Consider the following 14,228-nt stretch of genomic DNA (forward strand, 5'->3'; position numbering starts at 1 on the left):
CATTATTATTGGCAGCAGAAATTGGCAGGAAGCACTGTTATTGTCAGAAAGCATTAAAAGAGTGTCATTTGTCAATAGGTGCTCTTCCACAGAGCAGCAGGCTAAGAAAACTCCGTCTCTCAATTTAACTGGAAAAAATAGCATAAATACCCAGACATGTTTTTATCTGCATCTCTGATGTGGGCATGGAAGATTCTTTAGGAACTCTGCATCAGCCCACTACCCTGTCTGGGAGCAGAAAAGCAGAAAACATGCAGAAGCATTTTACCCTGAATTTCAGTTTCTGGGGTTCTGCTCTGAGTTTTTCCAGAATGAAGAATCTCTGTGACTATCCACCTGTCAGGCTCATTTAGCACTAACTCTCTTTCTAAGCACAGAGACTTGGATGTTGCTATGTAAATGAACTCAGATCTGTTTGCCCTTTATTGGCAAGGGGAAAAAAACATAGTAAGATTCAAGATCCCTTTTTTTTCCATGTATTTCAGCAAATGTAACCATAATACATTAAAGACTTGCAAGGTGGAAGTAAATTATAAATCCAAGTTGCATCCCTCTATAATTTTGCATTATGGCAGTACAATAATGGAATTAATAAAACTTGCATTTTTATGCTGTCAAGTTAGATTAAAAAGCATTATTTAGCCCTCCCCAAGCCTACACTCTAATAAATGTCAAGTCCCCAACTCTTAGGTATTTAAATATTTGCACAAGGAGTCTTTAATAATGAGAACACACACTGCAGGTACGTGTGCTGTTGTACTACTAAACTGAAATAAATAACCTGGGACAATTATTCCCAGTCCTAACAAAGCTGATTTGCTAATCAAATGTCAATAAAATGACTTGTTTTTAATATGGACACAATTGCACTAATAACTTAGAATTATTAAGTAAAGGCTTTCAGAAGGAACACAGAAGCACTGTTGGTTTTTTCATGGCACCCTTCATTCTCCTGCTGGCTTCCCTCACCTCAAGCATTCAGAATCCCTTTCATTCAATAAAGCAGTCAAAGGCTGGCACTTGACTTTCATTTCCATCTTTGTCCCTGTCACAGGAGAGGGGACAAGCAAGAAGATGGGAGAGATAACAGAAGAAAGGGAATAGTTTATAGCACAGCACCTTTTGTTTGTAGTTTATCTCACTGCTCACCAGCCAGGTCTCCATTTTCTATTGGATTGTCCCAACACTTTTCTCTAAGAAAGGAAACGAGCCACTTGCTGTAGCACACTTGGCCTAGCTCAGCCCTTCATTTGACTGTCTGCTGGATGCATTCAGCTTTCCAGGAGAAGTTCAACAGCTGAAAGCCAGGGCAATACCATGGGACAGGAAATACAAAGCAACTCCATGGGAACTGGCAATAGCAGAAGTGTTGATGAAAATCTCATGCCCTTGGGGCTGCTGACAGCTTTGAGTACTCATTTTGACCTTGACCATAACTCTTGTCCTCATTCAAGAGCTTTCCTTTTTATTCTGTTCATTAACAATGAAATTGAATTTCTAAACGGAGTTACACAGTGAAAGAGGGGGACATGTTCTCACTTCAAAGATTGACATATTCTTAAGGGACTTTTCATGTACCCTGTTGGTGAGTCATCAAGGAAAAGATGGTTACTGAGTTACAAAAGCAATAAAACAGGCAATTTACTAAAACGCTACCTGAAAATATCCATGGAACAATGAGTCGGATTAGCTAACAGCAACAGATGGGTTTATGATTACAAGTTTTACGACTCTTGGATAACATAAAGCCTTTTTTTTCCTCAAAAGGAAGTTGCAGCACTTAATGCATTTGCTGAGCTTAGTGTTGTCAGCCCTATAAATCACTCCAATTGCACTCCCAGAAATAAGATTGGCACTGTATGGTTAGAAATTTACAGTGTGCTAATAAATTACTTGAGAGATAATTTCTGGCTTTCAATATCTAGTCCAAAGAACTAGATATTCCTACAGTCAAAGGCATTTATTGCTGATAAAAATCTAACTATTAGCACCAGTTAGTTACATTTACTAATGACCATAACTGACCTGGAGCAAGTTGTTCCTTACATGTAAAATCAGTAAAAGATCATTTCTGATGATGGGTTTTGATTACACTTGCAAGATGGAATAACACAAGACAGGTAGACTGTACACTTGGTGACAGCTTTTTATAACATTTCCCTGGCTGGAAATAGAGAAATACTTCTGGTCTTACTTCAGCTTTGGGGCAAACCAAATTATTCAGTTCCTTCAAAGTAGCCAAAAATCACATTTTCTCAGTGTTTGTTTCAAGCTCTGCTGTGTTGATTCTATCACAAACCAGTATTAATGGAACGCCACAATCACACTTGCACAGAAATCAAACGCTGAGGCACTACGTCCTGGCACTGTCATACAGTATCCAAGGGCAAGTGAGTCCTTGACTGCAGGAATCATCTTTGTTATTACTCTACTATTGCTATTTTAAAGACTGATATTTATTTAAGGACTAATAATTATTATTCTAATGCCACATCAAAAAACTTACTGACAACACAGTGTTTGACACAAGAGTGAACTTAAAACAAATTAGAATTAGTGCAGCATCATCTCTAGAAGTACTCCTTCGACTTGATCTTCTATTAAGGCAAAAATGGGCAGAACTCAGCTGAAGAGGTGGCAGATCAGAATTACCCAAGCACTAAATAAAAGCAAAGTAAAATAATAACCCAGCAGCCAATTCAGTAGAAATGACAGGATAACCTTTTCCAGCTGTGTGGTTTTAAGTTTCATAAAGGCAGAAGTCCCCAGACTATTTCCAGTGGAGGTGCAGGTGTGGACACCACAGCTGTTCCACAGACAGCTCAGTGGTCACACAGTGACACTCTGCTCACCAGGCTCCTTCAGGCTGAGAAGGTCAAAGGACATAGAACAAAAAAAAACATTAAAAGGTGTGTTAATGATGTCACATTTGTCCATGAGCAACCATCATTATTCCAGAGAGGCCTCTGTGCCAAAGGATGCCCTCAGAGACACTACGTCTTGCTAGAACAATCTCTGTTAGAACCAGGGCTCATCCTGCAGAGCTCTGCAGCATCCCCATGTGCAGCTGCTCCATTTGCCCACAGGAAGCTCTCCCTGCAGCCACATGGAAGCAGCTGCTCACTCAGCCTGCTTCCCTCCCACCTGGCCAGCATCAACTGCTCAGTTCCTGACACAGAGATCAGCCCTGCTTCATTCCTTCAGCACAAGCCTGACCAGTGCAAACAGCAACTAATTTCCTCTTTAAACTGACACTGCAAGGCTCATGCTGTGCACTATGAATACCTTTTTAGTTTTTTTGAATCTTGAAGGAGCACACACAGTAAGACATATAAATGAAGGCTACAGAATTTTGGAGTGCCTGGCATTGGAATGATGAGCTACAAACATCTGAAGGAGTTTAACAAGATACTTTTCTTAATCTGAATTATGTTTAATGAAGTACAAAAAAACTTCAGATTGTTCTCAAATTTATCACGGTTTTACCTAACAATGCTCTGGTCTGTCTGACACACAAATCTGCAAATTAATTAGTCCTCTGAAAGAGCCATGTGGACACAAGATTTCTATCTAAATAAAGACCCCATCCAAGCTGTTTTTCCTGCTTCTGTGGCTCAAGAAACCACCTGTTTAACTGGAAACAACAGATAATTAGCCCATAACTGCAGCTGCTTGCATGTTGTCTGGTCTACTGACATATCCTTGAAACTATTATGCCCAATTAGTAGTTTGGATGGTTTCTCCCTCCTAGCAGTTAAAAGGGAACAATCTCTTGAAAAAGGTGGTCTCTCTTAGGCTTTCCACTGAATATGTCACTCAGCCACCCTTAGGCCACTGCTCTAAGGTAAAAAGCTGTGCCTTGATAAACCAGTTGCTGTTTTTCCCTGTAACTAGTAGCATGCACTGGGCACATGCACTCCATTGTACAGCCACTGCCTGCTGAGTGCACTCCATGGTTAACAACCTCAAAGCACCTCTAATTTAAATCACTCCAATATTATATGCACATTCTTCCTGAAGAAATGCAGAATACTTGTGAAATATTGCTTTTAAGAATCATGGTTTAACCTCTAAAACACCTACACACCAAAAAAAGTCTATTACAGCTTGTACAGTTTTACATTTTACTTTATGGCTACAGTAAAACAAAATGAATTATTTTGGTGCCAGATGAAATATTTTAACAGCAACATTTAAAGTAAGTATTATTTTGAATAGCACTAGAACATGAAAATGCTTAATGCCATAGAGGAGTTGGCTTTGGCACAGGGCAGATAAGCAAAGACTGCACAACACTACATTAAGCACTGAGATGTACGTGTTCCTCAGACCAGTTGTGCTTATCAGCTATACATAATTCCAATGTCTACATTCCTCCTGAAGCCGTGGCTCCCTGCAGGTCTCTCCCAAGCCGTGAGGGCACACACTAAACTCAGAACCCAGGCAACGCTGCCGCCCAGGACTCGCAGTGCAGCCCGCAGGGAGGGCCGGCCAAGGAGCTGTTCCTCCCCAAGTGCTGAAGGCAAGCCCGGGGCCGGCAGAGGGCGAGATGTCTTACAGTCCATCCTGTGGGGCACTTCTTCAATGGCAATGAAGAAATCTATCGGTAGCAGACTCTCCTGCGTGTCTGGGAAGGAATTTAGCAGTTGAACTCCTTACCTGACTTTAGCACACTGCTCCCTAAATGTATTCTCCCTGCTCTCCTCCTCCAAGTGATGTTACTGCTCATCTCTGAGGCTGAATTCCCACTGCCAGGCCAATGGCACTTTTATTGCCTAGCAGCAGCAATTCTTTGGGATCTTCTGCTGTGTGACTCCTTTGCAAAAGGAGGTGTCAAGTCACCATTTGAATTCCCTGCCAAAATGGCCTTTGGAGAAAGATGATGTGCACCACCAAAGCCTCTGCAGTGACCAGCAGCTGTAGCAGCTGTGACTCTGTCCCTCTCCAGAACCAGCTTTGCCTTGCTGCTATCTGCCTTGCCTTGAGGACACGTTTCCATGCTGCTGTGGGCACAGCAGCTTCTGGCAAACACCACGACTGGGGTCTCACACGGCTTGTTCCCTTTCTCCCCTGGTGCTCAGGCTGACTGCTTGCCCTGGTGCTGCTACTGTGACTGGCCTCAGGCTACACAGGTCTCGGCAGTGCACCTACCACCCACAGCTTGCCTAAAAAATCAGCATCCCCAAAACACTTCACAGGTCTAGGGGAAGGTTTTAGTAAAGTAAAAAAACATATTTCTGAGAACAAAGAAATATCCATGAATTTGTCAATGATTACAGTTAAGACAGATGGAATTTTTATTTCTAATTGTATACTACTTGACTGATATTTTACTTATTTCAGAGGGATACAGTTTCCTCAGATATTCTGTAGTCAATGCAGCATACAAATTTGGCTACCATGGCCTGTATAAAGAACATTTTTGCAGTCATGTTGTTCGTCTCCAGCCCAGCATTTGCAAACAAAGATCACTTAGGCAACTTTTCTTACATGGGATGTTTATGGATTTGTGTTGTCTGCTAAGGCACTGCATTCAAAGTGAATTCTTTTATTGCAGCACATTTTTGAAAAAGCTCTTGCTGCATCAGAACCACAAAAGTTTCACAGAAGGTAAAAACCAGTATAAGTCTTGACTGCCTGTAAATAAGATGGAGTGACAGATGAGTTGCTCTCTGGCATTTCTGGCTGAAAGCAGCTCTAGAAACACATGCCATGGTAATGACACAGGAGGTAAGAAAAGCCATCGGCCCATTAGAGCAAGTACAAAAACAGCAGAAAGATAAACCAGGTTGATGTTGATATTATGTAACATCCTCCACCAATTTTAACAGATACTGTGTTTTCTGCCTTAAAAAACACAACCATCAAAATAATAAAAAGCAAAAAACAATTATGCCCCACTCCTGCAGCACAGAACTTCAGTTTAGAAAATTCTAGTCCAAATTCCAACTCAAGAACCCTTTTTTGGTACTGGCTGCAGCAAATCTCCACGCCTCATTTTGACAATTATGCCATTAAGTGTTTAGATTAAGCACTTTTGTAGTGCATCTGCACAATTAAATACCAGTGGCTTGATGGTGGGAAACCTCTTGCTCCACTGAAGGCAGAAGCCCATCTCATTGACATGCTAGCCAGCCATCCTCTCATTCCCTACATCATCCATGAAAAGAAAAACTATTTTCATCCTATCCCAAACTGCACATGACAGCACAAATAAAGTGCTTTCAGCTTTACAGTATCCATTACAATTAATTATCCAGAGGTCCTTGGCATAAACTGTGAAAAGTCCTTGCTTTTTGAATAAATGGACTCCATCAAAATTCTACAGGCACCTGAGCTGACTGCAAATAAACACAAATGAGGAGTGCTGCCATTTTGTAACAAACAAAGGCCTTTTCTCTAGGAAGTTGTGTGACACAGGATTTTACTGCCCTGGATTTCCAGGATAACAGAGAGCATCATGTGTTAGCAGATAAAGCTAAGCATGCATGGTTTATCATATTTCAAGAGATAAGGCTAACAACAGGAGAAAACACTAATTTTTATGTAATCTTTTTCCCTTCATCAAGTCAGCAGAGCTATTCCACTATCAGTTTATTCAGTGTCAATTAGACTGCTCATGATGCTATCATAAATCACCTAACAAATGAGAAATCTCCCAGGACCTCAGATAATACAAGAGAAAGAACATCCAAGTAGACTACAGGCGAGAAATTTGCAAGTGGAAGGGACAAACTCCATTAGTGCGTTGAACTTACCTAAGCACTGGAGTTCTGTTTAGTTCTAAGGCTACTGAGTTGACAAAAGCTCAAAACTTAGTAATGAATCCCTTTTCCCTTCAGAACTGGAACAACAGAAAAGAAAATCAGCATTTTACCATTTCAGTTCCATGTTAAATCCCATCTTTTTGACACCTCATTTGTTAAGGTTAATATTTGCCTTTCATTGTCCCTAAATAAATTCTGCCCATTATACTCACCAAAGTTACCTGGCATTTTATAGTAGAGTCAGCATTTGCTCTGTTGTGAGCTCTGCATAGTAGGTATTTTACACTCTCTCCTTCCTCTGGGTGAAATTATTTCTGTAAAAATGGCTATTCTAGGTGTCTATTTTGGGATGAACCTATATCATAGCTGCTGCAAAAAGGTTGTCATTAAAATTGAAATGCAGAAGCACTACACTCCTCAGATTGCTTCACCCTTGTTCCACAGCACTTACATTTGTATTGATTTTATAATGAATGCACACGAGGAAAGCGCTGACTTTCCTTGCTCTGCCATGTCCACTGCTGCTTTCCTTGTCCAAGTCAGGTGCAGCGTCTCACTGAACTATTAAAATAGACAGACTAACAATAGGGGAATGATTTTCTCTTACAGCAAAACCATTACAGAGCTTCCCTCCCGAGGCACTAGGTGTTAACTAGCTGAGTGCATTAAAACAAAAAAAAAAAGACTGACACCTGTGATTTAGTGCTTTCTAGAACGCACAGCTTGGAAAAAAGGCAGTTTGGAATGCCAGTAAAACACTGACTGAAGCACCACTGGCAAGCATCTCCCATCCCATCACCCTCAGCACACAGAGATCCCATGGGTTGCATTGTGTAAAGGTCTCCCAGTGAGGATGGCAACGAGTTAGGCTGAAGTAAGGTACTAAAACACTGCCAAAGATTGGAGAAGTTATCCTAGGACATCAGGCCCATTTTCTTACCTGTGAGACCTCTTGAAGACGTCATTTAGAGATAGTACCTAAACCATTAGCTGGCACTAGCAAGATGGAGATGGCAGTTCGGTATCAGTGTAAGCACAGCTCAGAATGCCAAAGGAGAGCAATGCTGAACTCACACTTCAACACTGACCTTAAACAAATAAACCCTGTCAATAAGATACTTCCCCAAAGGCAAAAGCACAAGGCAAATTATGATAATGGTCTTGTTTCTTGACAATTAGTTCACCTAATGTGTTTAATGCTACTAGAAACATCATTTGCTACAAGACATTTAACACCAGGTGACAGACACAAAGTCAAAGCTTCTTCCCAGGCACTCTGCTTCAGAGGCAGTTCGCTGTTTGCTTAGCAGCCACTTCAGCACACACTGCAGGCTGACAAGGGACAGCACCTTCACGATGAAATGTGTGCAGGTAAAAACACCTGAAATATTACACTTCAGCTCTTGAAATGTTTATTTGAACAGTGCATTAAATGACAAGACACTTGGGCAGCTGTGCACTCTATGCAAGAAAAAAAGAAAATCAGTATTACCTGAAAACACACTATTATGCTAGAAGGAGGTAAGAATAAAACAAAAAAATCACCACATTTTGTGCTCGACATATGATCAGTTATGAATTTTCCAGGAAGAGTAGGTCTGTTCTGAGAGACTGCAGAGGTGAAAGATTTCCCGATTTAACAATATTTACTTAATCCAGGTCCCAAAACTGTTTAGAGACACTACTGTACAAAATCACAACCAACAAAGCCAGGCCACAACATCATGTATGCCAAAGGCACACGTCTAGGGCTTTTTATAACTAGAACTCTGCTTCATATTAAACCAAGTGGGAAGTCTGAACCTACCCATGGACACAGCAGGTTCTTTGTCAGGAAGTGACTGTAGCTTTTTTTCTGCCACCAACTCAGCAATATTCTAAAACTTTGTGGGGAAGAAGAAATAGAAATAGAAGAAGTGTAGCTGCACAAAGTCTGCATTGATAAATGAAAAAGTTTCATACTCCTGTTGCCCATTCAAGTACCTCACAGTTATCAGCTACAGATTACATCTCTTTACAAATATAGCTGTGGCTGAGCTTGGAATTAAGCACCTTGGATATAGATAGAGTGGGGTCAAAACATACTTGGTGCCCTATTATTTTATCTGTCTATCTCTCCACCTGGGTATTTAATACCTCCAGCACATGACTTGAGATGGCAAAGACAAGGCTAATTGGACTCCACAAAAGGCAGAGAAGAGAAAACATTACAGTCTTCTGAAAATAACTCTCAAAGGCTTTTCATTTCCAAGAGGCTTTCCTCCTTTTCAGGAGAATCACTCCCCTGCCAGCTTTCTCACAAGAACAGGCCAGTTTAGATGTGACAAAAGCACAGCAAGCAGTAACAGAGGCTCCTCCCCCATCCCAGTGATCCCAGTGTTCCACACCGGGGGCTGGTCCCTGGCCAGAGCCCCAGGCTGGGACCCAGGAAGCCTCATTAGAGAGGGCACTGAAATGCTGTGTAATGGCCTTGGAACAGGATCCACAGCCGAGAGCGAGCTGCAACTACAAGACACCCTGAATGGGCTGCAAAACCTATGACAACAACTGCTGCTGTGGTTTTCATTTTGGTTAGGTACCACCTCTCTATTGCAATCAGGAACAAGCAGGCCCAATGGTACCTAATGCTGGGATTCCCTGCTCAAAACTTAATGGCTCTCCAGTAAACATGACATTATTTCCTCGGCACTACTGTGACAGCAAAGGAGCTTACATCTAAGCTTAGACTTCCTGAGAACTTGTCTAAAGTGCTGCTGGAAGTACTTCTTCAACTGCAGTTACACAGAGAAGGAAAGAGAACAGACCATTACAAGCTTCCCCAGGTTCCAAACTAAGCAGATTTCACAACTAAACTACTGTTCAAGCCTTCTTTTACCTGAAAAGAGCTTCCAAGAGAGCTTATTTCATAGATAAAAATGGTTGCAGTAAAAGTGATTAAAATGTATTACATTATTTTCAATCCAAAGTTATCTCTGCTTCAGGCAAGGTATTTATACCTTTCATCAGGATTAACTGTTTTTCCCAAGTATTTTTTAAACATATGTCACTCCATTTTAATTCAATCCATTACACCTCTAAGTCTATTTTGGAAAGATTTCTGGGGATTTATTTCACAATAGATGAGCTTAATGTGTATTTCAGTGGGAGACAGGATGGGTGCTTGGAGAGATATGGAGAGATGATCCATGTATTAGTCTCCTAACAGAAAAATTTAGTATTAAAAGACAGAGAAAGAGACAGGAAATGCACACACTGGCTGGTATTTAAAGCTTGTTTCAATCCATCTTCTCTTTCACAGCTGAAAAAATATGCTGAAGCCACTGATAACATGTCCTTTGGGAGCACACATTATTAGTGGCTATTAACACACACACTGACTGGTGTGTTTGTCAGCTGATAAACACAGTGGTGCAGTGACATCCAGAAAGCAATTTCTGCATTGCTTTCCTGAATTTGAACAAAAGGCTCCAATCTGTTGCACACAGACCAGCAGGCACTTCTCTATTTACGCTCTGTTAGCTGCTGAGGGAAGCTCCTGTATCAAAACCACAAGTCTTGAACTTGAGGCAAAGTCTGCATTTTGATTACATACTGATGAAGCCTGTTAGAGAAATTCCACATTTTCCAGGTCATTCCTAAAAAGGGTGGAATTCTGCTCTTATAACCAACATAACATTCTTCTTTTCCTCATATCAAAAGGTACAGCTGCATTACATTTCCTTGTGCCACAACATCTGCATGTCGATTCCATTTTGAAATGTTTCAGTATTTGTTCAGCAACTTCCTACACACTGAATGATTTTTCCCCCTAAAGCAAAAAAAAAAAAAAAAGGCCCCAAACTAATCTTCTCTCAAGCACAAACGGAATGTCTGATACTGAAAAAACAGCCAGCCTAGTACTTCTCAGCTACATTTCTAAACAACCAACAGACGCAACGCCTTTCCCTCCAAGTCCTCTGAAGTAAATTGATTTGGTTTGGTGAGCACTGCCCAGCTGCCTCGGTGTCATCTGGAATAAGTAGATGCATCCTCGGCTTTGTAAGATCCATGCTCACAAATTGCTGTGCATCATACCTGCCTCAACGTTTCCCTGAGCAGCTCAATGAGATCCTTGTTGACTTCAATCTCACCAGGTGGAAACCTGAGCCTGCTGTTGGAAGCTCCTGGCACTCGTTCAATGTTTACTTGGCACACAGTACACTTAATATTTCAGTTGAGGAATGACTGCTGCTGTGTTTTGCACAACATTCTCAGACAGCTTAAAAGGACAGGGGCTAAACACAGCCCTTGTGCTTATTCTGTTGTTTTGGGGGACAGTTTCCCACCTCCCTGCCATACATTTCTGCTTTATGCAGCAGCATTTGTTTCTATTTGCATGACACATCAAACACCCTAAAAGCTCTTTGCCATGTGTTATCAATGTTTCCCAGATTGTGTCCTCCTCCCCCACTGACAAGTTGGACAAAGCAATTCTTGTTGGACAGCAAATGACCAAAACTAACAAAATTTCTTCAAATTTTTGCAGATTGATTATATTCTACTTTTCCCTTAAGGGACAACTCACACACAAAGAAAATGAAAAAATATTTATCCCCTCAAGAAAAACTCAAGCTACTCAGCAAGTTACAAAAAACAAAACACTGTCTGTTGATGGTTTTTGAATCCTTGCACTCAGAAAACAAACCCTCTTGCCTTGCATCTGGGGTGAAGGGTTTACATAAGAACCAAATACAGGCACGAGGCTTAAGTTAAAAAAAGAAGACGCTTACTGACAATGGCCATCTAAAGAACACTACCTCTACCAATAACAAGGCTGGGAAAGACTTTTTTTGAAGGAATGAGAGCTACATTTAGGTCATTCCTGCAGGGACAGTACCTCAGTAACTCACAGCAGATGCCATTCTGTTACTCACCCCATTATCCAGCTTTCGGACAGACTCACAGACAGATTCACCACACCACACCACAGACTGCACTCCCCATGGAAGAAGTAGCACCTCCAGTGTAGTAGCACACCACACAGAAAGAAGTGATGAAGGTAACATGAACTATCATCAAACTCCTGGTATTTGCTAGTAAGCTGCTTTCATTTCACATAACAGGGATAGTCTATTTTTCAATACTAAGTACAGGTGAAAAGCAATAACTTCTCTCCAAAACCCTGCTAGAAACTGTTCTATTAGACATTGAATACTCCATCAAAACTCACTTAATAGGTGACACCAATTGTATTTTTTGACTATGTTTTCTGATCTTTATCTTAATATCTGTCTATTTCCACACAAGACTCCTTCCAATAGATTTAACTTCTTGATTTTCCTCCATCTTTTGAAGTTGTATATGTTACCTTTAAAACCATTCTTTGCTTACAAATTCCAGGATAGAAAATGCAAACATTGCTGACTTTGGATTAGTCTCAGCTTGATCAAATACTTGATGAAGTTTAACAGTGTTTCCTACAGCATTTTGGAATTGTACACCCTTGCTTTCAAAATCACCTTCTCTAGTTCAAACATGCTACAAAGCAACTTCTTAAAGCAATAAAACAGATCCTTTTTACCTGTCCAAACACAAGAAGAAATTTTCTAATTTTAGTAATGCAAAACCCTAAGTATTTTTTTAAAAAAATCACATCAAATTCTCCAGTCCCAAGCTTGAGTTTCTTACTCCAGTAATAAAGTCAGCTGTATCTCTAAGCAATGTTACCAATGTATTCTCGAGGTTAAAGCTGAAAACAGTCACAAAATGCAAGCACCAAGAGCTGTACTTGGTCAGTAACCTTTTCACTGATAGCAGAAATAAGAAAAGTGACACCATGCTACTTGTTGCATTAATAAGACTGGCAATAAAATACAGTTGGGATTAGCATTTGAGAAGCTAAGGCTTGTGGACCAAAATGCCTGCTGAAAGCTGTGCCTGACCAATTGCTTCTTAACAGAAGTTCTTAAAATAATAAGAACCAAATCTGACATTCAAAGAAAAGAACAAGAACATTTGTCTACTTCATTATGTGGAGCCTGAAAGCATTTCAGTTCTCTAGTTGCCTTGCATTATGGTATTAAATAAACAGCATTAGAACAGGAAAATAGTAGGTATTATACTTCAGCAATTCCACATTCTAAAAAACACCCTTCACACTATGTCAGAAGCCAACTAACACCTGCCCTTAGTTTACAATTGTGCTGCCTTGACTTGCTGATAAATACATATACCTGGGGGCTGTTTGCTTGCTTTTGTTTGTTTTAATTTGTCCTTTGACTTTATGCCTCAGGATAATCACAGAGTGACAGCACCTGTTGCTACAGTAGATTTCCCAACACCTCCTGAGCCTGCCTCACTAATGACACCAGTCATGTCAGAGAGAAACCAGAGATGTCATCATCAGGATGGCTGAGACCTTAGTTACTTCTCTTCTTACCTCGGGAGGAAAATCCTGCTGGAATTGCTCCTGCAATATTCCTCACCCTGAACAGTGATGGAGCAATTTGACTCTACTGTGCTTTTACACAAAAAATCACTAATACCAAAAAGCTACATGCAGTAAGAGACAGGGTGCTCTCTTTTCTAAACATTTTAGGAAGCAAATCCTTTGTGAGAGACTCAGAGCACGTATAAAGTGGGACTATCTGAACATGCTGATATGTAAGGGAGATGGAAGGCAGTGTGGTAAACATCAAATGCAGGATTTTAATACAAAAAATATTCAACAGTTCTGCATAAAACACAAAAACTGGCATCACTTTTTCTCTTCAGTTTGGTCACCGCTGTTGCAAATACACTTATACTGGAAATCAAAGCAGCAGAACCCAAGTACAATTTGTTTCCTATAAAAAGTACATACCTTCCTCAAATAAGAAACATTTTCCAAATTAGAATATTATGAAGAGGAAACTGGAACAAAACCAGACTGTTATCCTACTTGGTAAGGTGGCACAAGGGGTGGGGGGAAAATGACAAAATTGCAGGCGTTAATATTTTTTTTCTCAAAGCAAAACCACCTAGATTTTACCAACAAGATGCTCTAAACATATTTCTTAACTGAAATCCTCATCTGGGTTAAGAAAGCCTCCTATAGGCTGAAATGTACAAAGTTGCAAAGCAAGGCCTTTGCAGAGTCGTTTCCCTGCAGGACAAACTGGCTGCTTTGATTCCACCATCTGGCCGAATCATATTGCACCTCCTGAAGCTGTTGCACAGCTAGTAAAATAGATGGTATAAATACTAAAAAAGGACTATTTTCTGTGCCATTAGCATGATGATCATTTCCTCAATGCCAGTTTCCATAAGCACATGGAATAACTCTGATGTTTAACAGCTCCTTGTTACATAAAGCTGAACCCTGGTTTGGAATGCCTTGGCAAGAGGGCCACTCTTGCTCATTAATTCCTTACTGCACCTAAACACTGAAGGTTCTTGGACCCCAAGGAACACAACAAATCCCAATTAATTTATTTTCAAAGG

This window comes from Agelaius phoeniceus, chromosome W (assembly GCF_051311805.1).
Source record: "Agelaius phoeniceus isolate bAgePho1 chromosome W, bAgePho1.hap1, whole genome shotgun sequence".
NCBI lineage: Eukaryota > Metazoa > Chordata > Aves > Passeriformes > Icteridae > Agelaius > Agelaius phoeniceus.